This window comes from Helianthus annuus, chromosome 11 (assembly GCF_002127325.2).
Source record: "Helianthus annuus cultivar XRQ/B chromosome 11, HanXRQr2.0-SUNRISE, whole genome shotgun sequence".
NCBI classification, from domain to species: Eukaryota; Viridiplantae; Streptophyta; class Magnoliopsida; order Asterales; family Asteraceae; genus Helianthus; species Helianthus annuus.
In genome coordinates, this window is record NC_035443.2 from 138,260,606 (window position 1) to 138,288,061 (window position 27,456).

General features: G+C 40.9%; 1 long non-coding RNA gene across 1 annotated transcript; it reads right to left on the bottom strand.

The window, feature by feature from the left end:
- Positions 1-22,001: 22,001 nt before the first annotated feature.
- On the bottom strand, positions 22,002-24,669 carry LOC110905457. The gene is made up of 3 exons (XR_002573138.2): positions 24,591-24,669; positions 23,766-23,853; positions 22,002-22,149 (listed from the first exon to the last, which is right to left on the bottom strand). It is a non-coding gene; the product is annotated as an uncharacterized LOC110905457 (long non-coding RNA).
- Between the last annotated feature and the right edge of the window lie 2,787 nt (positions 24,670-27,456).

Consider the following 27,456-nt stretch of genomic DNA (forward strand, 5'->3'; position numbering starts at 1 on the left):
TCACTTGGATCATGGTCCATATTCCAAATTTGTAACTACAAGCCCCCATCATCCTAATAATTAGAATGTTATCACCCACATTCCAAATTTGTTGGATTTGTAAGTATAAGTCCCCATCATACTAAGGCTATGTGCTACTATGAGGTGAAAGCTGGAAAAAAGGTGTTGTCACATAAGCATTACGTAGGTAGGGTGGTTTCACCTTTCACTACGGTGTGTTATGGTAGTGTGAAATGTGATTGGGCTGCAAAATAAACTATTGAAAAAAGAAATAATGAGGTGGAGCTAAATGATTGCTTTGTATATTATTTGGTAATTAATAAAAATAAACATATATCTCGTGCCCACGCCCGCTATCTCCATCACCCCAAGCGCCCCACACCCCTTTCATGCCCCAAGTGGGTCAATGTTCCACGCCATGTCGTTTGACTTGGCTTTGCTCCATGCCTCATTTCGCAAACAACAACACATAGTTTGATAATTAGAATGTTTAACACAATTATCACACATGAAAACAACTTAAATGTATACTTGATTTAGGAGGCATCTATGTACCCTTTAAGTCACTTGAATTTGAAGCTAAGTTGAACACCTATAATTACATTCAACTTCTGTAAGTATTGATGTGCGTAAGTGTGTATATGTTTTAGGTATGTATTTTAAGCCCTTTTACACTTTTAGCCAAGTTTTAAATTTATAAAACACGATATTTACTAACACTAAACACACATATGGGCAAGTGCACCCATCGTGGACGTAGTATAGTGTTGGTAAGATACCGAGGTCGTCCAAGGACACAAGAGCTTTTAGTACCGGTTTATCCTCAACGTCTAATCAAATCAAAATGTTAGAAAATATTTTTAAACTAAGAAAATAAAACTATCTAAAATGCTGAAAATAAAAATAAAAACAGATAGACAAGATGAATCACTTGGATCCGACTCGTGTATTAGTGTAGAATGAAAAAGGGTTAGTCCTAATGCCTCCATCATTTACTTACTTGGGTTTAGGTTGGTAAGGACCGGGAATGTATTGTTGTGGCAAGTTCTAGAGTCGTACGAACCAAGCGGCTATTCACACTAGAAACGAAAAATGAGCATTTAGTGTAAAGATATATATTTGTATGCTCGTTAAAGGCTCAAAACTCACTTTTGTGGGAAAAGGGTTTTTTATGTGATCAAGTATATATAATCAAATTTTAACTAAGTTTGTCATGCCTTTTCATAGTTTTCTTATGTTGGTTCTTTTTATCACAACGCTATCGGTTGTAAACTTGTAAAAATATAACCTTGTTAAGACTTGAATTCCCAACTTAAACTTAGACAAGTAAAAAAAATGAAATTTTTTGGAAAAAATTTGGGGTGATTAGCGGTTCCAATAGAATTTTGTGTAAGGCTTGTTATTAGGACTTACAAAATTCAAGGTTTTAGCATCCCCCCCCCCACCACACTTAAATTACACATTGTCCTCAATGTGTCCCAAAAATAAGTTTTTAGGTTGATTGAATGTGTAAAATGGTGTTAAAAGCAAAATTTTATGTTACTGGCAGTCTGGACACGGCCCCGTGTTCAGGTGCCAGCGACAAAAATTTAAGAAAAGGAACAGAAGCCTGGGCACGGGGGCGTGTCCAGTGAACACGGCCCCGTGTCCAGTTACCTGAGCTGGGCGATTTTCTGCAGACTGTGCAGCACGGGGCCGTGTTGGGTGAACACGACCCGTGCTGAGCCTACTGTAATGGAGAGATCGTTGTCGGATTGCCCTGTTTTCGTGCATGGAGCTATGTTTCTCGTTTCCCTTGTTATCCTTCACCATCCAGAGTGTGTTTTATTATAACACCATCATTCAAATCTTAAAACCATCATGTCATTAAAAATCATAGAGAGGATTACATAATATTCCTAGAAAATTAAAAAGAAATTAAAATGAAAAATCTTAACTAGATAGGTCAGGTGGTACAAAAAGTTATCATAAAGAGTTCTACTTCTTTGTTGAGAAAATTTCGGGAATAGTTTCCCGATGTAGTAGGACTCTTGGCCGAGGGTTATCTTCTTAGATGTTGTTAAAGCCATTCTTCTATCTCCATTGGAAGGAAGAAGGCGGCTTCATTTTCCTCAACATCTCGCGGAGGAGGGGGAACGCCCACCGGGACCCCTTGCACTATCTCTTGCGGAGGCTCCGGGTGTATGGCGTACCACTCGGCGGGTATGATGACTTCGGGGACCACGTCCATGCCCTTTGGGTTATTATAGGCACCAAAGGAGGAGAGGCGAGAAGGTTTAACCTCTGGTGCAAGAGGTTTACTTCTCGGAGACACCCTTCCAGTCCCACCGTTAGATGGTTGATACGGTCGACCAATGCTTCTTCCACCCCCGTCATTTCATCAATAGCCTCTCTTAGGGCGTAAACTGTCACACCCCAACCCATGGCGGAAACATCGGGATGAGACGAAGTGTGAAGATTGCTCGAGACATCATAACACTAATAATTGTGACAAGTATTTAAATAATCATTTCATTCCATTTCTAAAGAATCAATTGCAAGGTTTTGAAACAAATACATCAACATGAATTTTGAAATAATACAATATGAATACAAATTTTTAAGTGTGTATCTAAGCATCCTACTAAATTCCATGCATCGTCAACATCCACCTGTAACATGTTAAAATAAAGTCAATGCAAAAGCAAAGGCGAGTACACAAGGTTTAAATAGTATAGTATAAGTATAAAGCATTTTACTCGAATCCACATGACAATTTGTATACGAGGTAACTAGCATGCAGAACATTACGTCTAAACCCAAAGTGTCCACTAGTATTTAGCATCCCTCGCCACAAAAGTGACGAGACCGTATAGTATATTGACCTAACAAACCCCCGTCGGGTGGTGTGCTACTCCTATAGCGCTATATTTGTTAAGCGATGGTATAACATAGTAATGGCATAAAGCATGTATTATCTAGTATAACAAGTAGCATGTATAACGGATTGAGTTCACAAAGCATGTTTAAGTGTGTGCAAGTGAAATTTTTGTATGGTAACATGTTACAACCCAAAAGTGGTTTAAAATGTAAATGGGTCGAGTGTACTCACAGAATTGGGTAGAGTTTCACGAAAACCGAGAGTGGAATTGACGAAGTCTTGAGATTACAAGTGGTTGCGTTTGCGCTTCCTTGTAAGTCTAAGCGTAGGAATAGGATTTGGAGACCTTGGAACAACGAGAGTTATCCTAAAACAAGGAATGGAAATATACTAAATAACTAGAAGAATTGATAATAAATAAATGGTATTTTATATTTATACATGGGGTCTACTCGAGTGAATATTTAGATAAAATTTCCAATTTATAATTCTATAGATATATTCTTTGTGCAATTCCAAGGAATACTTTATATAAGTGACGTTGGCATAAAAATAATATCGATTTATACACATGTATACATGTGTGTAAGAGCGGATCGATATGGTTAGAGGGGTTTGGTAATTACAACATTTGCTTTAATACATATATATATAATATATAACACTTAAATTGTTATTTGAAAGAAATATAATTATGATTTTTTTTTATTCTTATAAAGAAATCAGTTTCATGAAGTTACTTAACCAAATTTGACTATTATAATATTAGTATTATAATAACATCAGTTTGCAACAAAATAATATAATACACATTAAAATTAGTGATGTTGTCTTCTTCCATTTATATAAAAACACAGACGCATGACATATATAAAAGATCAAACATTAATTTGATTATGAATAAACAGTAAGACCCCACATAAATTTTTGAAAACTATTTGATGAAAGTTCAACCATTAACCAAGTTCAAACAAACAGTCTCGGTGTTTAATCTCAATGTTTATCACAGAACGCAAACGACCAGAGTATCAGTTCCTCCTGGTTGTTTTCAAAACTTCCAGGTTTTCATGGTTAGCATCAAAATTATAGAATTTTAACAGGGATTTAAATGAAAGGAACTATCGAGGAAGAAAGGTATACCGAACATGACATTATGCGGTTCCGTCGTGGACCTCCGACGTGAACTCCGATGAACTTGAACCGAGAACAAACAAGACTAATGTTGACCGGGGTTAACTGGAGTCGACTGAACAATGAACCGGACATCGAATCTGAACCGAGACTAAACCCGAGTCTGAACTTCGAACCGAACCGGGTGGAACCGAAGCCGTCTGTAACTGACCCGGACTCTGTACCTGACCGCTGACTGAGTCGCGAAGCCCGAACCTGAAACGAGCCGACCCGAAAAACACTACCACCGCCGTCGTGCTCCTCCGCCGCTGCACACGGTGTCACCCTCTCTCACAACGTCTCTCTTTCTCTCTGTCTCTTCTAATTCCGTCATCGCGGCGCCACCGGACTAAGCCGGCTCAGTGTGTCAATGGGAGAGGGTGTGTAGGTGTGTGTTGTCGGAGGGAGATAGGCGGCGCCCGTCGGAGACGTACCTCCGGTCACCGGAGCTCTGTAGAGGGGGAGCAAAGGGTTTGAGAGAGGTGGAGTTGTGGAAGATGAAGTTAGACAAGAGCAGGATGTGAGGGATGAGGGTGAGCGGGCTGTTGATAAAATAATGGGATTTTAGGGTTTTGAGCCTCCTAACTAGTAAGATATACCATATTTGATTTAATGGGCTTGGGCCCAAGACCCACAAGCCTAATCCCCGCGTTTTAGGTAGCCCGTTTTTGCACACGATCTTCGTAAAATGGCGTGTAATATATCTTAAAGTTTAAATACGTGAAACAATGTCGGTGTTCAATATTTGTCGCGTTCGCTTGTCGGTCGCGTTAAAAATGCGTTAAAATGCGTAGTTTTCCGTTTTTAAACTGTTTTTTTTTTTATTTCAACTGTGTTACTAGAAATAGAAAGTCGAACAGTTATTTCTTAAAACATGTTAATACGTAAATGCGGGGCGTTACAGTCTCCCATCCTTTAGGAAATTTCGTCCCGAAATTTATATAAAAGGAAGACTTGAAAGGGTTTTGGCAAACCGAAGAGGATTGTTTAAAGATTGAGGTTGTAAGAAGGACAACGGAGAATAATGGAGGTAAAAGGGCGAACGATTGACCTAATATACGATTACAAGTATAAGAATGGCATAAGTATTAGATAGACGAAAGTAGTGTGCTAAGAATGAAGTTTTGTCGTGAATAATCGGATATCGTGCGCTTAGCAATGCGTTTGTGAGTTGTTAAAGTTCACGTATTAGGTCTAAGTAGGTGTGCAAAACACCGAATTTCTCATGGCACGTTTTACGAAAGTTTGGTAACATGATTAAAACACTTATATATAGGAAGTACCAGCGGCGTATCCACCATGTTTTAACCATGTTACGTCTGTTTCGTTATTCGTGTCATGTTACGTTCCGTGTGTTACCATACACAGTAGTACACTCTATGATTCTCATGCGTCTATCACTATAATCCCGTGTGCACCCGCGATTATTTTGATCGTCGCATGATCCGCATAGCTTGTACTAGTTGTGTATGAATCAGGGTATACATAATTTAAAAAGAAGAATGTGTACGTATAAGAATATAGTATATAAGCAAGTCCATGCTTAAGTATGTATGAGACCCACGTGAGCGAATCCCTTGGATTCCACTCGCGTACGGGTACGAATGTATGAATCATGAGTGTTAATGGAAGTATGAGCATAAATATGAGTTTAAGTATGAATAGGCACGTAAGTATGAGTATCAACATAAATGTACGTGTAGTGTTAGTATATGTGTAAGCATGAAACGTAGGCATATATGGATAGGCATGAAACGTATGAGTATAAGCAAAACATGAAACGTATGAATATAAGTGTGTATATGATTATAAGTATAAGCGTAAAATATATTGTTATGAGTATGAGGGTGAGTGCGAGTACGAATACTAATGATTGCGTATATCGTATTAATTGAAAACATAACAAATTTAAGTATGTAACAAGTGCTCAAAATGTTGAGCATGTAAATACGAACGATATAAATGAAATTGTCGTGACGAAACGACTAAAATGTGTATAATGATATGCATGTATAGTTGTTTAAACGAAACATTGAGTTTATCGAATCAAAATTTGATTGAGCTTGGTTTGAAGGGTATAATATAGTTTGTATATGTAAGGGGTTATAAAGTACTCACTGGTTAAGCATAATGTATTTTGTAATGTATGGAAATGCTATTTTTTGTTTTAAAAGAGTTTACGTAATCCGAAGATGGTCGGTCCTCATGAAGTCTTCTTGCCCACGCGTTTTGTAAATTTGTGTAGGAACAAGGGTTTTTTTTTTTTTTTAATAAAAGTAGGTTCGTTTCATCAAACAAGAAATTATGAATTTAGGAGGTTCTTGTGAAAACGAGGATCCTTAGAAAGGAAATTTAGCAAAAGGGCGTAGTGATTGTTAAAAGTTTTATCAAATGATTCGTTGATGTTGAAAAGAGTATTTAGTAAAAACGACCCTATAACATTTATGAGATCTTATGAGTAATTGGGGAAAAGGTTAGTTTGATTTCGATTAAGAGTGGAAGTCTCTAGTGTGATGATATAATGTGAATGTGTTTTAGGGATTAAGTTGAACATGAAGCTCATGGGCAAGAGATTCATTTTGACCGATTAAGTTGATAGGTAGCATTTCGTAAGGTTTGGAAATTCGTGTAGTAAAACGTTTAAGACATGATTAAGAATCTCGAGTATATGGTTTATGTGAAATATATAATTGAATAAGGTATACGTTTGATAAAATGATAAATTTTGAAAATCGCATAAGTGGTGATTTGGTTGATGATAAGCAATTTGGGTATAAAATATGATCGAGTTTACGAAATAAGACATTTTAAAAGAACGTTTTGGTAACGATCACTTAGGTAAGGGACTCACCCCTATCTCGTTGGTGAGGTCGTTTTAAGGAAAAGGGAGTGAAGTTAATCGTCAAGGTAAGGAAATCACTCCTATCTCGATGATATGTCTCTACTTGTCGTTACGAGGATTATGAATTTAAATTATATGAAATCATGCATATATATAAATGTATGGAAAGATTCAATATGTTGTTTGTGTAAAAAGAGAATATCGAAAGTAAATTCAAATTTGAAAGATTGCATCGTATAAAACAAATAGTAAAACACAGGTTTGATTAAAATTTAGGATGGTTCCAAAACGGAACTTTGACTAACCAAAGTGGTCGAAAAGTCTTTCGAGTTTGAGGGGCATGCTTTGGCCTAATAGGTGAAATACTCTCGCCGATAAGTCGGTTAACGGTATTTACCCTTCCGGTTACTACATGTCACAAATCGATCGAGATCTCGAGACTTGGCGGGATTTATAAAAAGGAAAAAATCGAGGAGTGGACCTAGTCGACAAGGTGCGGGTTTCACCCCTAACTTGACGATTTAGTATCCTAAGTGTGGTTGGTACTCGTCGGGTCAAAATTTGATTTCAACACTTTGACGAGGGTCCACTAGAATTCAAAATTTGAATTTCTCCATCAAGGTGAGGATTTCATTCCTAACTTGGTGGTGAATTTCGTGTAAGAAAGAAAAGTAGAAGGATTGAGAGTCATTCACAAAATTGTGGGTTTCACGCCTGTTTTGGTGAAGTCGTCTCGTTTGTGTATTACGAGTGTCTTTGAGGTTAGTATAATTTAGTAAAAGACGTATGCTCAAAATGGTAGCAACAAGTATAAGCATACTAAGTATTGCAAGAAATAATATGAAAGGACACTTCAAGAATAGCACATAAGGATGGAATAATGCAACAAGTATTAACAAACAAAGCACGTATTAACACAAAATTGACATATATGGTTAGAAAGCCAAAAGCAAGTAAATAAGGAGTAAAAATGTATCGTGCAAGTGGTTCAAGCAAAACATAAGAATAAGGCTCTAGAATTATAGACTAGGTTAAAGCATTCCTACTTTTCCTAATTCCCTATAGTTATGGCTCTGATACCAATCTGTCACACCCCAACCCATGGCGGAAACATCGGGATGAGACGAAGTGTGAAGATTGCTCGAGACATCATAACACTAATAATTGTGACAAGTATTTAAATAATCATTTCATTCCATTTCTAAAGAATCAATTGCAAGGTTTTGAAACAAATACATCAACATGAATTTTGAAATAATACAATATGAATACAAATTTTTAAGTGTGTATCTAAGCATCCTACTAAATTCCATGCATCGTCAACATCCACCTGTAACATGTTAAAATAAAGTCAATGCAAAAGCAAAGGCGAGTACACAAGGTTTAAATAGTATAGTATAAGTATAAAGCATTTTACTCGAATCCACATGACAATTTGTATACGAGGTAACTAGCATGCAGAGCATTACGTCTAAACCCAAAGTGTCCACTAGTATTTAGCATCCCTCGCCACAAAAGTGACGAGACCGTATAGTATATTGACCTAACAAACCCCCGTCGGGTGGTGTGCTACTCCTATAGCGCTATATTTGTTAAGCGAGGGTATAACATAGTAATGGCATAAAGCATGTATTATCTAGTATAACAAGTAGCATGTATAACGGATTGAGTTCACAAAGCATGTTTAAGTGTGTGTAAGTGAAATTTTTGTATGGTAACATGTTACAACCCAAAAGTGGTTTAAAATGTAAATGGGTCGAGTGTACTCACAGAATTGGGTAGAGTTTCACGAAAACCGAGAGTGGAATTGACGAAGTCTTGAGATTACAAGTGGTTGCGTTTGCGCTTCCTTGTAAGTCTAAGCGTAGGAATAGGATTTGGAGACCTTGGAACAACGAGAGTTATCCTAAAACAAGGAATGGAAATATACTAAATAACTAGAAGAATTGATAATAAATTAATTGTATTTTATATTTATACATGGGGTCTACTCGAGTGAATATTTAGATAAAATTTCCAATTTATAATTCTATAGATATATTCTTTGTGCAATTCCAAGGAATACTTTATATAAGTGACGTTGGCGTAAAAATAATATCGATTTATACACATGTATACATGTGTGTAAGAGCGGATCGATATGGTTAGAGGGGTTTGGTAATTACAACATTTGCTTTAATACATATATATATATATATATAATATATAACACTTAAATTGTTATTTGAAAGAAATATAATTATGATTTTTTTTATTCTTATAAAGAAATTAGTTTCATGAAGTTACTTAACCAAATTTGACTATTATAATATTAGTATTATAATAACATCAGTTTGCAACAAAATAATATAATACACATTAAAATTAGTGATGTTGTCTTCTTCCATTTATATAAAAACGCAGACGCATGACATATATAAAAGATCAAACATTAATTTGATTATGAATAAACAGTAAGACCCCACATAAATTTTTGAAAACTATTTGATGAAAGTTCAACCATTAACCAAGTTCAAACAAACAGTCTCGGTGTTTAATCTCAATGTTTATCACAGAACGCAAACGACCAGAGTATCAGTTACTCCTGGTTGTTTTCAAAACTTCCAGGTTTTCATGGTTAGCATCAAAATTATAGAATTTTAACAGGGATTTAAATGAAAGGAACTATCGAGGAAGAAAGGTATACCGAACATGACATTATGCGGTTCCGTCGTGGACCTCCGACGTGAACTCCGATGAACTTGAACCGAGAACAAACAAGACTAATGTTGACCGGGGTTAACTGGAGTCGACTGAACAATGAACCGGACATCGAATCTGAACCGAGACTAAACCCGAGTCTGAACTTCGAACCGAACCGGGTGGAACCGAAGCCGTCTGTAACTGACCCGGACTCTGTACCTGACCGCTGACTGAGTCGCGAAGCCCGAACCTGAAACGAGCCGACCCGAAAACACTACCACCGCCGTCGTGCTCCTCCGCCGCTGCACACGGTGTCACCCTCTCTCACAACGTCTCTCTTTCTCTCTGTCTCTTCTAATTCCGTCATTTTGGCGCCACCGGACTAAGCCGGCTCAGTGTGTCAAGGGGAGAGGGTGTGTAGGTGTGTGTTGTCGGAGGGAGATAGGCGGCGCCCGTCGGAGACGTACCTCCGGTCACCGGAGCTCTGTAGAGGGGGAGCAAAGGGTTTGAGAGAGGTGGAGTTGTGGAAGATGAAGTTAGACAAGAGCAGGATGTGAGGGATGAGGGTGAGCGGGCTGTTGATAAAATAATGGGATTTTAGGGTTTTGAGCCTCCTAACTAGTAAGATATACCATATTTGATTTAATGGGCTTGGGCCCAAGGCCCACAAGCCTAATCCCCGTGTTTTAGGTAGCCCGTTTTTGCACACGGGCTTCGTAAAATGGCGTGTAATATATCTTAAAGTTTAAATACGTGAAACAATGTCGGTGTTCAATATTTGTCGCGTTCGCTTGTCGGTCGCGTTAAAAATGCGTTAAAATGCGTAGTTTTCCGTTTTTAAACTGTTTTTTTTTTCGATTTCAACTGTGTTACTAGAAATAGAAAGTCGAACAGTTATTTCTTAAAACATGTTAATACGTAAATGCGGGGTATGATGACTCTTGGCCGAGGGTTATCTTCCTAGATGTTGTTAAAGCCATTCTTCTATCTCCATTGGAAGGAAGAAGGCGGCTTCATTTTCCTCAACATCTCGCGGAGGAGGGGGAACGCCTACCGGGACCCCTTGCACTATCTCTTGCGGAGGCTTCGGGTGTATGGCGTACCACTCGGCGGGTATGATTGTGACAACTCGAAATTTAGAACCTTTCGTTGTAACTTACTTGTACGTTATGTGACTAGTTAAAATGATAACGTGAATCTTTTTATGTGATAAGTGCTTTGTTACGCGTGTATTGTATATATATATATATGTGTGTACGTGTTATATGTGAACCGAGAACCCGACACGAAACAACGGACCCGACTCGAGACCAAGAGGTCTCGAGTGAATAGTGACCGAATAGGCCTTTGGGCCGAGAACCTTGTGGCCGGTTGGGCCATTGGGCCGTGAACCCCCACTCGAAACCCACTAAGGGTGCACACTCTTGGAACTTGACTATATATACCATGCCTTAGTTAGTTTTTACCATTTGTTGAACATTACACCCACACACTCTCCTACTTTTCTCTCTAAGCCTTAAGCACACAAACCCACCTCCAAGACTCTCGGATCTAATCGGTTAGCACAAGAACTCTCGGGCTTGGAACTTCGGATCGACACACACACACACTTCATTAACCGGTTAGTGCTTTTAATGTTTATGGATTTATGTTAATCATGTTAAATGATAAAATGCATGAGATGATGTTTATTGTTAGTATTTCTTGATGATTATTGTTAGTTTATGTTATGTTTGTGTTTAAATGGATGCATGAATGAGATGAAGTTTTACGTATGTTAACAAGTTATAGTGTTGGAATGTGTTGCTAAAGAACTCATGACATCTTGTGTTAAATAGAGTTAAACTACTAGATCTTGATGATACATGAAATCGGATTTGCATTTCTCATGAAATCGGACATATATAAAAAAAACCGAGTTGTGTGTTATGTTTAGTGTTTTGATGCTTGTTCATAGTTTTGTTTGAATAAAGGTTGAATACTTGATGAATATGTGTTTGAACATAGGAAGAACACTTTGAATGAATGTTGAGGATTGAAAACCCTTGTGATTTTGATCCATCTTTGACTAATAGCCTGATTAGGAAATATGTTAGTGGGATTCTATTGGTTATTTCCGGATTTGGGCCTGATTATATTGTACCACTAATCTGACTACATCTGCATCAACACGTGAACTTGAAAACGACAGCTTACCGACTCGCAATCACCCGTTGCGACTCGCAACCACAGCGTGATGACTCGAGACCACGCGGTTGCGACTCGCAACCATAACAGGACAAGCCGAAACCACAGGATACGAGTCCCGTTGCGACTCGAGACCTCAGCATGATGAACCGAAACCATGGTTGCGACACCAGTTGCGACTCGCAACCATCCATGATCAACACACAGCATGACTCGAGACCATGCTTGCGAGTCCGGTTGCGACTCGAGACCACACTTATTGGGCCTTAGTTAATGGGCCAGACTGATGGGCTTCTGTGTTAACTGCTTTTACGTGTTTGGGCCTAAGTAGTTGGGCTGAACTTGTGAACCGTATGTGCTACTGTTGACTGTTAACTGTTACTGCTAAACGTGCTTGCCAAACGTGTTGAACATTTGTGCACTACTTGGTTCGAATCTGATTATACGTGATATCCGTGTTAGGACGTTATTGACTACTTGCGACTTGATTGACTTTCTGTGATTAACTGCCGAGCAAACCAAGGTGAGTTCACACCCTTTACAAAGCATGGGATTCCCTGGGTTGGGAACGGGGTTAAGGAACGTGGTTCCTCGTCTACCTTGGGTAGGACGTCAGTGGTTCAGGAATGTGATTCCTCGTCCGGATGGACGGATAAACGTACTAGACTAAAACTCTATCACGAAGTCCCTCCTTTTTGTATCGACTAATCGCCGGGCCAATGGCGAGCGGGTCATTAGTTAGATAGCGCTATTTAGGTCTGACAAGCCTCACACCGTGCCGCAGAGGACGGGCGTGAACTAATGGATCTGGGGCACGTCAATGATGATAGACATTGATGTTTTCAGGGCACATAAACATGACTACAGTCAGCAATCGATACGGTAACGAGTCTAGTATACACATGGGGTAGCCCCCACGGCTGGAGAGCCAGATGATGTACATGGGGTAGCCCCCACGGCCGAAATGCCTGATAACTACATGGGGTAGCCCCCACGGCCGGAGTGCCGGAGTAACTGGGAACGAACATGTCACGTTTTTAAAATATGGGGTAACCCCCACGGCAGGATGCCAGATAAAGTAAACTGTTTTCGAAACAACTAAAACGAACGCCCACCCGTGAACTCACTCAACTAGTTGTTGACTCGTTACTACATGCTTTGCAGGACCATAGGTACTCAGTGGGAGCTTGCATGGAGGAAGATCGTTGTGGGACAGGGATTGCTACAAGACTATGTTAAACTTGAAACTTTTGGAACATGTGTCATAACTTTAAACTTATGCTTCCGCTTGCAACTTAAACTTGTTGTTTTGAAACACCAATCATGATGGTTAAACTTTTATAATTACTTATATGCTTGTTCAGTATGATTGGTGGCTGGATCCTGGTCAGTCACGCCTCCAAGCGGTAGTACTCCGCAGGTGGGATTTTGAGGGTGTGACAGATTGGTATCAGAGCCATTGGTTATAGTGAACTTGGTTTTAATAAAGGAGAAACGTTTTTGTTAAAACCAGACTATAACCGGTTTAGTGCTCAACGGTCCACAACGACACTTCGCTCCTCATGCAAGGCTCGACGTTCTAGGTAATATAATGTATGTATATTGCCTACTTGTTAGTTGCGTAGTGCATTGCTCATGGTATGCTTGACTAGTATAGCTACTGTTGTTTGAACACGTGTGTGCTTACTCTGTCTTACTATCGTACTTTCGCGAACCTCTCTCACACGTATTACCCTTGTTATGAAGAACCATGTCTGGACGCGTTAACATGACACAAGCCCAGTTGACGGCTTTGATCAACGAGCGAGTTGCCGCAGCGCTCGCAGCTGCACACGCAGGAGGTATATCCTGCAGTCCGAAATTGTTCTAGGATCATTTGGATCCTACTCTCGTGAACCAACCTTTGTGTTAAACTCTGTCTTTTCTTTCACCTACCTTAGGTCAGGCACCGGTGTGCACTTTTAAGACCTTTATGGACTGTCGACCCACGACTTTTAGCGGCACTGAAGGAGCAGTAGGTCTCCTACACTGGTTTGAGAAACTGGAGTCTGTGTTCGAAATGTGTGAATGCCCTGAAGCGCGCAGGGTGAAGTATGCTACTGGTACTCTCGAGGGTTTGGCTCTCACGTGGTGGAATGCTCAAGTGCAGATGTTAGGGTTGGTTGCTGCCAACGCCACCCCATGGGAAAACTTCAAGGAAATGATCAGGGAGGAATACTGCAGTCGTGACGACATTCACAAACTGGAAGATGAGTTCTACAATCTTAAGATGTCAGGATCAGAAATTGAGGCATACACTAAGAGATCGCATGAGCTTGCCTTGTTGTGTCCTACTATGGTGGACCCTCCGTATAAGCGAATTGAACTCTATCTCAAGGGCTTGGTGCCAGAGATCCAAAGTCATGTGACTTCAGCGAACTTGACTACTATCCAGCAGGTTGTACAGTTGGCTCACCGTCTCACTGACCAAGCGGTGGAGCAGAACAAGTTACCAAAGCGTATAGGTGCTGCAACTACTTCTGGTGCTTCTAGTGGGGATAAACGGAAATGGGATGGAACTTCAAGCAGGGGTTCAACTTCAGTGCAAACCCAGTCTCAGCAGAGAAAGACGGATGATCACAAGAGCCCCGGTCAGCAGTCATCTAGTGGTCAAAGTCATGGTGGATACAAAGGAAATCACCCCAAGTGCAATCGTTGTAGCCTACACCACAGTGGGCCATGCACCAGGGGCAACTGTCATCGATGCAACAAGCCTGGTCATGTTGCAAAGGATTGCAGGAGCGCATACCCCGCCAATCAGAATCGTCAGCAACCTCAGCAGAACCAGCGACAGCAGCAGGGTAACAACAAAGGGTGCTTTCAGTGTGGAGCTGAAGGCCACTTCAAGAAGGATTGTCCCCAATTGAATCAGAACAACAACAACAATCAGGGGAATGGTAACAATGGGAACAACAACAATGGTGCTAGGGGACGAGTGTTCGTGATTGGTCAAGGTGAAGCAAGGAATGATCCCAACGTGGTGACGGGTAAGTTCCTTCTCGACGACTTTTATGTTACAGTCTTATTTGATTCGGGTGCCGATACTAGCTATGTGTCACTAGAAGTTAGTAAGATGCTTAAGCGTATTCCTACACCCCTGAACGACAAGCACACTGTAGAGCTAGCTAATGGTAAGAGTTTGGAAGCCTCACACGTAGTCAAGGGTTGCCAGCTTATTCTCGATAACCAGACCTTCTCTATTGATCTTATTCCTATTGTCTTGGGTAGTTTCGACGTTGTCATTGGGATGGATTGGTTATCCCAGCACCGAGCAGAGATTCTTTGTAACGAGAAGATCGTTCGTATTCCTGGTTTAGGTAGTGAACCTCTCATGATTCGTGGCGACAAGAGAAGTGCTGTTGAGAACATCATCTCTCTTCTTAAGGCCCAGAAATGCTTACGAAAGGGCCACACTGCGATTTTGGCTTTAGTTACTGATACCACAGAGAAAGAGAAGAAGTTAGAAGATTTTCCCGTTGTACGCGACTATCCTGAGGTATTCCCTGAGGAATTACCTGGTCTTCCGCCCCATCGCCAAGTCGAGTTTCAGATTGATCTAGCTCCTGGAGCCGCGCCTGTAGCCCGTGCACCTTATCGTTTAGCGCCATCAGAGTTGGAAGAACTCTCCACGCAACTACAAGAACTCTTGGATAAGGGTTTTATTCGTCCTAGCTCATCGCCTTGGGGAGCTCCAGTGTTATTTGTGAAAAAGAAGGATGGTACCTTCAGAATGTGTATCGACTATCGCGAACTCAACAAAGTGACTGTGAAGAATCGTTATCCTCTACCGCGTATTGACGACTTGTTCGACCAGTTGCAGGGGTCGAGCTACTATTCGAAGATCGATTTGAGATCGGGATATCACCAGCTGAGAGTTCGGGAAGAGGACGTCTCTAAAACGGCCTTTAGGACTCGATATGGGCACTATGAGTTTCTGGTCATGCCGTTTGGGCTGACGAACGCACCAGCAGTCTTTATGGATTTGATGAACCGAGTTTGCAAACCGTACCTGGACAAGTTTGTTATAGTCTTTATCGACGACATCCTGATCTATTCTAAGAACAAGGAAGAGCATGAACAGCATCTACGACTTATTTTGGAACTCCTTCGGAAGGAACAGCTTTACGCAAAGTTCTCGAAGTGCGACTTCTGGCTTCGTGAAGTCCATTTCCTAGGGCATGTGGTGAACAAGGATGGGATTCACGTTGATCCATCCAAAGTGGACTCTATTAAGAACTGGCCTGCGCCTCGCACACCAAAGGAGATTCGCCAATTTTTGGGATTGGCAGGTTACTACAGGAGATTCATTAAGGATTTTTCTAAGATCGCGCAGCCTCTCACGTTGTTAACACAGAAAGGCGTTGTTTATCGTTGGGGAGATGCACAAGAGTTAGCTTTTCAGCATCTAAAGGATAGACTTTGTAGTGCACCTATCCTTTCATTGCCAGAGGGCACAGAAGATTTTGTGGTTTACTGTGATGCATCAATTCAAGGTCTTGGTTGTGTATTGATGCAACGAGATAAAGTCATAGCCTACGCCTCACGACAACTTAAAGTTCACGAGAAGAACTACACAACACATGATTTAGAGCTGGGAGCTGTTGTTTTCGCACTTAAACTATGGCGGCATTACCTGTACGGAACCAAGTGTGCCATCTACACCGACCACAGAAGTTTAGAACACATATTCAAGCAGAAGGAACTGAATATGCGGCAGCGACGATGGGTCGAGCTGCTGAATGATTACGAGTGCTCTATCAGGTATCACCCGGGCAAGGCCAATGTTGTGGCAGACGCCCTCAGTCGGAAGGACACTACGCCTAAGCGCGTAAGAGCTTTACAACTCACGATCCATTCTAGTCTACCTTCGCAAATACGAGCTGCTCAGATAGAAGCGCTGAAACCAGAAAACGTTAGAGCTGAAGCCCTACGCGGGTCAAGGCAACGTTTAGAACAGAAGGAAGACGGTGCTTATTATGTGACAGGACGCATTTGGGTCCCACTCTATGGCGACTTACGAGAACTTGTGATGGATGAAGCGCACAAATCTCGCTACTCGGTACACCCTGGTTCGGACAAGATGTACCACGATATTAAAACTACGTATTGGTGGCCTAGCATGAAGGCCCACATAGCAACTTATGTCAGCAAGTGTTTGACTTGTGCACGAGTAAAGACGGAATATCAGAAACCTTCAGGCCTACTTCAGCAACCAGAGATACCACAATGGAAATGGGAGCAAATTTCCATGGATTTCGTTACTGGCTTACCTAGATCACAGCGCGGAAACGATACTATCTGGGTGATCGTGGATCGACTCACAAAATCCGCACACTTTTTGGCAATCAAGGAAACGGATAAGTTCTCCACTCTGGCGGAAATATACCTCAAGGAAGTTGTTTCGAGGCACGGGGTGCCCACTTCTATCATCTCTGATCGAGATGCACGTTTTACTTCGGAACTGTGGCAGGCAATGCACAAGTCTTTTGGCTCACGTTTAGATATGAGCACAGCGTATCACCCACAGACGGACGGGCAGTCCGAGCGAACTATTCAGACATTAGAAGACATGCTTCGCGCTTGTGTAATCGACTTTGGCAACAGCTGGGAAAGGCATCTGCCACTCGTGGAATTTTCGTATACTAACAGCTACCACACCAGCATTAAAGCTGCTCCGTTTGAGGCATTGTACGGACGTAAATGCCGGTCACCCCTCTGTTGGGCAGAGGTGGGGGATAGTCAGATCACGGGTCCAGAACATGTGGTAGACACTACTGAGCGGATTGCTCAAATACGACAACGCATGGCGGCCGCTCGTGACCGTCAGAAGGCATACGCCGATAAGGGCAGGAAACCACTTGAGCTCCAGGTTGGGGAGCGGGTATTACTCAAAGTTTCACCCTGGAAGGGTGTGGTTCGTTTTGATAAACGCGGCAAACTCAACCCACGGTACGTTGGACCTTTTGAGATCCTTGAGAAAATAGGCAAGGTGGCCTACAGACTGAAATTACCAGCAGAACTCGGGGCAGTTCACAACGTTTTCCATGTGTCAAATCTGAAGAAGTGTCTGTCAGATGAGACGCACGTAGTTCCTCTGAAGGAACTCACGATCGACGAACAGTTGAAATTCGTCGAAGAACCTGTCGAAATCACGGACCGGGATGTTAAGGTCCTTAAGAGCACTAGAATACCTCTTGTTCGAGTTCGTTGGAACTCACGTCGCGGCCCAGAGTTTACCTGGGAGCGCGAAGATCGGATGAAACAAAAGTATCCCCAACTGTTTGAGAACAGTACAAACGCTACTGAGGTTGAAGCTACGGAATTTCGGGACGAAATTCCAGATCAACGGGGGGTGGATGTGACACCCCAGGATAACCGGGAAAACCATGCAACTTAACTAGCTCCCTCAGTGAGTGCCATCAAATTTCGGGACGAAATTTCTTTCAACTTGGGGATGATGTGACAACTCGAAATTTAGAACCTTTCGTTGTAACTTACTTGTACGTTATGTGACTAGTTAAAATGATAACGTGAATCTTTTTATGTGATAAGTGCTTTGTTACGCGTGTATTGTATATATATATATGTGTGTACGTGTTATATGTGAACCGAGAACCCGACACGAAACAACGGACCCGACTCGAGACCAAGAGGTCTCGAGTGAATAGTGACCGAATAGGCCTTTGGGCCGAGAACCTTGTGGCCGGTTGGGCCATTGGGCCGTGAACCCCCACTCGAAACCCACTAAGGGTGCACACTCTTGGAACTTGACTATATATACCATGCCTTAGTTAGTTTTTACCATTTGTTGAACATTACACCCACACACTCTCCTACTTTTCTCTCTAAGCCTTAAGCACACAAACCCACCTCCAAGACTCTCGGATCTAATCGGTTAGCACAAGAACTCTCGGGCTTGGAACTTCGGATCGACACACACACACACTTCATTAACCGGTTAGTGCTTTTAATGTTTATGGATTTATGTTAATCATGTTAAATGATAAAATGCATGAGATGATGTTTATTGTTAGTATTTCTTGATGATTATTGTTAGTTTATGTTATGTTTGTGTTTAAATGGATGCATGAATGAGATGAAGTTTTACGTATGTTAACAAGTTATAGTGTTGGAATGTGTTGCTAAAGAACTCATGACATCTTGTGTTAAATAGAGTTAAACTACTAGATCTTGATGATACATGAAATCGGATTTGCATTTCTCATGAAATCGGACATATATAAAAAAAAACCGAGTTGTGTGTTATGTTTAGTGTTTTGATGCTTGTTCATAGTTTTGTTTGAATAAAGGTTGAATACTTGATGAATATGTGTTTGAACATAGGAAGAACACTTTGAATGAATGTTGAGGATTGAAAACCCTTGTGATTTTGATCCATCTTTGACTAATAGCCTGATTAGGAAATATGTTAGTGGGATTCTATTGGTTATTTCCGGATTTGGGCCTGATTATATTGTACCACTAATCTGACTACATCTGCATCAACACGTGAACTTGAAAACGACAGCTTACCGACTCGCAATCACCCGTTGCGACTCGCAACCACAGCGTGATGACTCGAGACCACGCGGTTGCGACTCGCAACCATAACAGGACAAGCCGAAACCACAGGATACGAGTCCCGTTGCGACTCGAGACCTCAGCATGATGAACCGAAACCATGGTTGCGACACCAGTTGCGACTCGCAACCATCCATGATCAACACACAGCATGACTCGAGACCATGCTTGCGAGTCCGGTTGCGACTCGAGACCACACTTATTGGGCCTTAGTTAATGGGCCAGACTGATGGGCTTCTGTGTTAACTGCTTTTACGTGTTTGGGCCTAAGTAGTTGGGCTGAACTTGTGAACCGTATGTGCTACTGTTGACTGTTAACTGTTACTGCTAAACGTGCTTGCCAAACGTGTTGAACATTTGTGCACTACTTGGTTCGAATCTGATTATACGTGATATCCGTGTTAGGACGTTATTGACTACTTGCGACTTGATTGACTTTCTGTGATTAACTGCCGAGCAAACCAAGGTGAGTTCACACCCTTTACAAAGCATGGGATTCCCTGGGTTGGGAACGGGGTTAAGGAACGTGGTTCCTCGTCTACCTTGGGTAGGACGTCAGTGGTTCAGGAATGTGATTCCTCGTCCGGATGGACGGATAAACGTACTAGACTAAAACTCTATCACGAAGTCCCTCCTTTTTGTATCGACTAATCGCCGGGCCAATGGCGAGCGGGTCATTAGTTAGATAGCGCTATTTAGGTCTGACAAGCCTCACACCGTGCCGCAGAGGACGGGCGTGAACTAATGGATCTGGGGCACGTCAATGATGATAGACATTGATGTTTTCAGGGCACATAAACATGACTACAGTCAGCAATCGATACGGTAACGAGTCTAGTATACACATGGGGTAGCCCCCACGGCTGGAGAGCCAGATGATGTACATGGGGTAGCCCCCACGGCCGAAATGCCTGATAACTACATGGGGTAGCCCCCACGGCCGGAGTGCCGGAGTAACTGGGAACGAACATGTCACGTTTTTAAAATATGGGGTAACCCCCACGGCAGGATGCCAGATAAAGTAAACTGTTTTCGAAACAACTAAAACGAACGCCCACCCGTGAACTCACTCAACTAGTTGTTGACTCGTTACTACATGCTTTGCAGGACCATAGGTACTCAGTGGGAGCTTGCATGGAGGAAGATCGTTGTGGGACAGGGATTGCTACAAGACTATGTTAAACTTGAAACTTTTGGAACATGTGTCATAACTTTAAACTTATGCTTCCGCTTGCAACTTAAACTTGTTGTTTTGAAACACCAATCATGATGGTTAAACTTTTATAATTACTTATATGCTTGTTCAGTATGATTGGTGGCTGGATCCTGGTCAGTCACGCCTCCAAGCGGTAGTACTCCGCAGGTGGGATTTTGAGGGTGTGACAATGATGACTTCGGGGACCACGTCCATGCCCTTTGGGTTATTATAGGCACCAAAGGAGGAGAGGCGAGAAGGTTTAACCTCTGGTGCAAGAGGTTTACTTCTCGGAGACACCCTTCCAGTCCCACCGTTAGATGGTTGATACGGTCGACCAATGCTTCTTCCACCCCCGTCATTTCATCAATAGCCTCTCTTAGGGCGTAAACATAGTTTACAAGAGAGTCTTCCGCCGTTGACGATCTTCTCCCCTGTCGGTTATTTCTTGATTAAGACGTTCCGCTTGTCCTGCTCGCCATTTCTGGGGAAATAGACCGAAAAGAGCTCAATTTTTACGAAACAGTCCCTCGGACACGGCCCCGTGCTCGCTGAGCACGGCCCCGTGTCCAGCCGCCTGCAGGTCTTTAAATTAAGGAATCTTGGATTTTTAAATTATTTTCATGGTTTTTAGTCAAATTTTAAGCACAAATAATTTAAAACAAGTTGCACAACTTATTTTAAGTAAGATTCCTTGGATAATAACCTTACAAACTTCACACTAAAGGTTGGAATCATGGAGTTTCCAAGCTTTAATGGAGGTGGTGGTTGAAAATTGAAAGAGAAGGCAATGAACAAAAGTGGAAAAGACAAGATGGCTCTTGGGAACCTTCTTTTAGAACTTATCTAGGATAGTATGAGTGAAGATCCCAGGAATCTCTGTCTTTTGAAGTGGTCAAAATGAGCAGGAATCTGGTTGCATTTATAGAAAACGACAGCGCGTTGGACACGGCCCCGTGTTGGGTGGACTCGGCCCCGTGTGCAGTTAAAATCCTGACACATTTTGTCCGTATTCTGACAAACTCAGAAGGGAATCTTTTAGGTGGACACGGGGGCGTGCTGACCTGGACACGGCCCCGTGTCTGGAAGCTGTCTTATGGAGTTTGCATGTTTTTAAGGAGCCTATCCGTGTCGGGTGGTTCCTTACTGGATGGAACAACCCCAAAGTGCCTAAGATACCTTAATCGCTCTAGACTAAGACGAGAACGCATGAGGTTGTCGGTGAGGGTGATTCCTATGCTATATGTAGGTGGACAAGTCCAACCCTTTTCCGGGCTCTCGTTAAAGAAGGTGTATGCCGAATCGCTCAGGTCTATGTATGCATCGAACGAAGTCGATGGAGAGTCCTTGTAACACCCGGTCTTTTATTTCAAGGTTTAACGTAAATTTTACGTAAAACAATCATGTAATTAAGATTACATAAACATTTGGAAATACGGGTTTATTAAAACTTTTATAAATCATAAGTTATTCTACATAACGTGATCGAATTCGTTGTTTAAAAATTACAACGTAGCAAAATGCGGAAGCGTGTATCATTATCGTGTTCGGTTCTTCGCTGAGCTTGATCGTCTTCCGGCATCCAAGGTGTACCTACATTTCATAAACATGAAATGCTTTAGTCATACGGGGTTTAAATCATATCCGAACGATGTCCGGGAAACAATTGATTTTCAAATGAAAAACAAAATATATAAAAAAATATCTCCACCGTAAATTACGGTGGGACCGTAATTTACGGTGGCACCTGGGTTCAAGCTTTTCTACCGTAAAACAGTAGACCTTCACCGTAAACAAATCATCTCCACCGTAAATTACGGTGGTACCGTAATTTACGGTGGACACTGGGTTCAGCCTTTCCATTTTGCCGTAATTTGACACGAAATTATTCGTATCTTTCAAACCGCTTATCCGTTTGACCTACCGTTTCTTCCTACATGTTTGTAATTTAATTCTCCATTATATGGAGTTAAGATCTGACATCCGGATTAAATAAAATTGAGACTTTTAAGCCTTCGGCTTATTATCTTTTCAACAATTTTCGACCCGACTATGTGATTATCAAACAAACATGTTTGTTTGACCACCATTCATCATGAACCCTTAAATTCTAATATTGTTAATCATATTAAGTACTGAACACGGGTTTCTACGCAATTATTTACCCGTTTTTGTTTAAAATCTTATTTTGACCCGTCAAGGGTATTTACGACCATTTTAGCACGAACGGTGCTCATTTCTCATGTACCTCATAGTTCCACCAATTTGTTATTAGCTAGTCTTCCACCACAACTATGAATGTGGTGGATTTAACGAAATGGACTATTTATTCCGAGTTTAATCCTACGGATGTGTTATTTTTGCGGCAACACACAATTTAAGCATTTAACTCTTGAAAGTTTATGTCTACAACTTTCATGCGCGTCTAAAGGTTACAAGATCGTAAGATAAGTTCCTAAACAACCTTTATAGGTTGTTTGCTCAATTTACCCTTCAAGGGCATTTTAGTCGACATTAGCCCCTCATTTACTACGAGGGGCTTTCACTACAAATTTGACCAAGTTTGTATGTTAACTATAATCGTATGCATACGTACCTGGCTAGGGTCAACATATAGACCCAATTTATACCTCGCTTTTATTATCACATTTAGTGTGGGCGAAATTAACTGAATCGCTAATCGCTCCTGTTAACACAAGACTTGATAATCGCATTAGTCGATATTGTCAAATAGTGTTATCACCACCATTTGACCCGTTCGGCCTATATGCCCAACGTTGCCTATTAAATCAAAAACATGGTTTTTGACTTCTAATTCATACATCCATCCCGTCCCGGATTTCATTACCGAATCCCACTTTCTCTTAATTTCTTTTCTTGCAATTTCAACCCGTTTCGGCTTACGCCAAAAGTTTCCTTTAGGCTTCGGTTTACATTAGTCAATACTTGACCAAATTTCCATTTTACCCTTTCTATCATTATTAGGTTATATTACAAGGTGACTTTGACAGAAATTCGTAATTTCCTAGTCTTTACATAATTAATTTACCGTTTTGCCCTTTTTGCCATAAACCATGGTTTTTATCATCTTTATATGTTCCGACTCGTATTAATCACGTCGGAAATCCATATTTTCAATATTAGCATTATTACATCTATAACGTATAGAATGAACAAGCAATCTACACAATTATGTATGTTTCACTTACCTTGCATCCGATCTACGCTTTTCTTCCATGCTTGACTTGTTTGACCCGCTTTCACTCCAAGCTTCCACCTAGCTTGTTACGCGTCAAACTATCATCATCGTTTTCAAGGTGGTTAGTTTAATCATACTCTAATACGATTATTCCACCTTATGCATTTCATATCAAAATTGCTATTTATCGTATTATAGGTCAGTTTGACCTTTTTAATAGTCAAGTGCCCATTAGTATACTAATTTGCATTTTCGAGTTATCAACTAGTTTTAGCACTCTTTAACTACTCGGTAGGCGTTATCTTTAGACCTCCGTTTTAACCAAAGTTCTAATCGCGTTTAACACATTTAGAACTCTCTTTAATCACTTTTTGCATAATAGTCGAAACATCACAACTAGGTGTTTTAACTACAAAATTCTAGTTTCGAGCCTTCTTTGAGGCATTTCAACAAACACCTTAAGGGCAGAATTTTACATGTTTATTTATCATGTCTCTAGCTTATCTCTTACCCCAAATTTCACATAAATCAACCATCTTACAAAGTGGTTAACTTCTATAATTTCTGAATTCACTTCAAAATCGTCAATTTACACTAGATCAACAATCTATTTCCTAGTGTTCATCATATTAACATAAAACCCACTTAGCTTATCAATGGATCATCATGAATCTCATAGTTTTTCCAACAATCTAACATGTTATTGACTAGGGTTTACTCCTAGACATCATATTACTTCAAGATTCACTCATGCATGACATAATCAAGCTCAATTTCAGTTTCTTACAAATAACCTAGAATTTGAGATGGATCAAAATGTCACAATTTTACATACCTTGTGATCCTTTCAACTTGGTGTTCATGAATACGAGCTTGGATTTCGATTTGGGACTGATTTGGCCTCCCAATTTCTTGGATTTAGGTAAGTTAGGGTTGAACAAAGGAACTCCTTTGCTCCTGTGGAAGACATCGACCAGAACACACACTCAAGGTGTGTGTTTTGGTGTAGAGAGTTTTATTTAATTAAAACTTGTTTCTAGTTTGTCCCTTATGGCCCCTCTAATTCACCCAAGTTACATTGAGTGTATTTTAACCAATTTCTTTATTACTACAAGACTTGTAATTTAACTAGGTTATTTACTTCCTAATTATTTTATCTTGTTCATAACCGATATTTAATATATATGTACGAAACCTATATATATCTTTGGGGTGTTTCCCTATCCTTTATATTTCGAGTCCCGTCAACTCGGGCCTTTTATATACTTTGTTTTCCTCAAAGTATTTACCCTTCTTTGAATTAACATCAAGTTTATTTATTTAAATCCTAATATTCGTCGGGTAAATTTTACTACCAACGGTGCTTTACCCGTCTTTTAGTATTAACGCGATTTGATTACCAAACCCGTTTTCGGGGTGTTACAGTCCTTCACGGCACAATCGGCACAGTGACGACTATCGTCCAAGTCTTCGCTAGAATTGAATGTATTTTCGGGAGCAACGAGGTTGTTTGAATGCGATCCCAACACTTCTTCTTGGTCATTGTCTTGAGATGAATTTAGGAAATCCATCCTAAGTTCTTTTAACCAATTAAGAATCAGATCTTCTAGTTGAAATAGTTCATCAAGAAGCATTTCCCCTAAAATATCTGGTTGGGCGCCTTCGAGGGAGAGATAAGGATTATTTTTACTTTCGCCCCTCTTAAGGATACAAGGAAACGATAGGTCTATATAGTGGGGCTTATAATTTAGAAAATAACATTCTAATTCTTTATGTCCGCCTCCACATAATTGACACCACGTACCACAAGAGTGCCGAAAGTAAAAAAGATCATTATCACTCATTTTTATGTCAGAATTTACCAACCGTCGGGATCTTACGGTTCTGTTTTCAGTAACTGAATCTTGGGCACGGGGGCGTTTTGAGTGGGCACGGCCCCGTGTTCAGCTTACTGTCTGACTTAAAACAGGATTGCCAGTTCCAAAGATTGGGCACGGGGCGTGTTCAGCGGGCACGACCCGTTCTGAGTTCTACAGAAGCTGAAAAATTAAGAAAATCCTAAAGAAATAAAAAGAAAATAAAAAAATGATTAGGCCGTTGATTCCTAACTTTCTTAAAATCCTTGTGTCCCCGGCAACGGCGCCAAAAACTTGATGTGCGTAAGTGTGTATATGTTTTAGGTATGTATTTTAAGCCCTTTTACACTTTTTAGCCAAGTTTTAAATTTATAAAACACGATATTTACTAACACTAAACACACATATGGGCAAGTGCACCCATCGTGGACGTAGTATAGTGTTGGTAAGATACCGAGGTCGTCCAAGGACACAAGAGCTTTTAGTACCGGTTTATCCTCAACGTCTAATCAAATCAAAATGTTAGAAAAGATTTTTAAACTAAGAAAATAAAACTATCTAAAATGCTGAAAATAAAAATAGAAACAGATAGACAAGATGAATCACTTGGATCCGACTCGTGTGTTAGTGTAACCTTTGATTACTTTCGTATTTTTGCACTTGTTTAAGAGATTATCTTAGTTATTGTAGTATGCCCCTCTTTTGAAGGCGACGTTACCCTCAACCCAGTAGTTTGAGTCAGCAAGATACAATCCTAAAGGGTCGGATTATTGAAAGATAATTAATTAAGTTATTAATGCATAATGTGGTAGGCCCCTCTTTTGAAGGCGACGTTACCCACAGCTAAGTAGTCTGAGTCAGCAGGGATACAGACCTAAGTAGCTGGGTTAAAATTTTAACAGTAGTTTAACTTATGAGGGGATCAAAGAGTTTGGACCCACGCCATCCAATACCTTTGGGTATTGAAGGAGGTCCTACTAAATTTGACCCAGGTCCTTTGCAGGATCTATACACTGAACAATGGCAAGACTCTTACCAAACCGTTCCCTTAACCCCGACCAGGTAGCCAACATACCTCCATATAGAACGTGGAGATATGAATGGTGAAAATCTTTTATTTTATACAGACAGTAAACTAATGCCAAGACACCACGGACAAACGATAAGGAAGAATCACCTTCAACATAAGAAACTAGTAATTAAAGTCATTAATACAAAACCAATTAAAAAGTGCAAAAGATTAAAAATAAAAAGTATTACACTAAACACTTGTCTTCACCAAGTGATGTAAGAGACTTAGGCAAACATGGCCTTTGATTGTCAAGAACTCTTACGATCAATCTTGGATCTCGAGACGACTCACACACTCTATGATGGACAATGGATGATGGTGGTGGTGGGTGAAGTGTGAGAGAGTTAGTGTGCCAAGGGATGAGTTGAAATGGCTTCAATCACTCCTATTTATAGGCTGAACAGAAGCTCGGGCACGGCCCCGTGTCCATCCTCATCTCTCTCTTCATTAATTGTAATTCGCAATTACAATAAATGCGCCTGCAGGAAGTTGACCACGCCCCCGTGTCCGCTGGGCACGGCCCCGTGGTGGGCAGTAGAAGCTTCTAAAGGTTTGTCTTTTCTGCTGCTACTTGGGCACGGCCCTGTGCTCGCTGAGCACGAGGCGTGTTCAGTCTTCTGTTTTCTTAGTTTTGCTTGGGAAGATGCTGTCGAGGGGTCGGGCATTCCACTTTTGTTCCTTTTCTTGTATTTATGTTAGATTTAGCTGTCTTTTTGCTTCTTTTGTTAATTTGAGCTCATTTAATCCTGAAAATACAAAAGGAAGACAAAAGC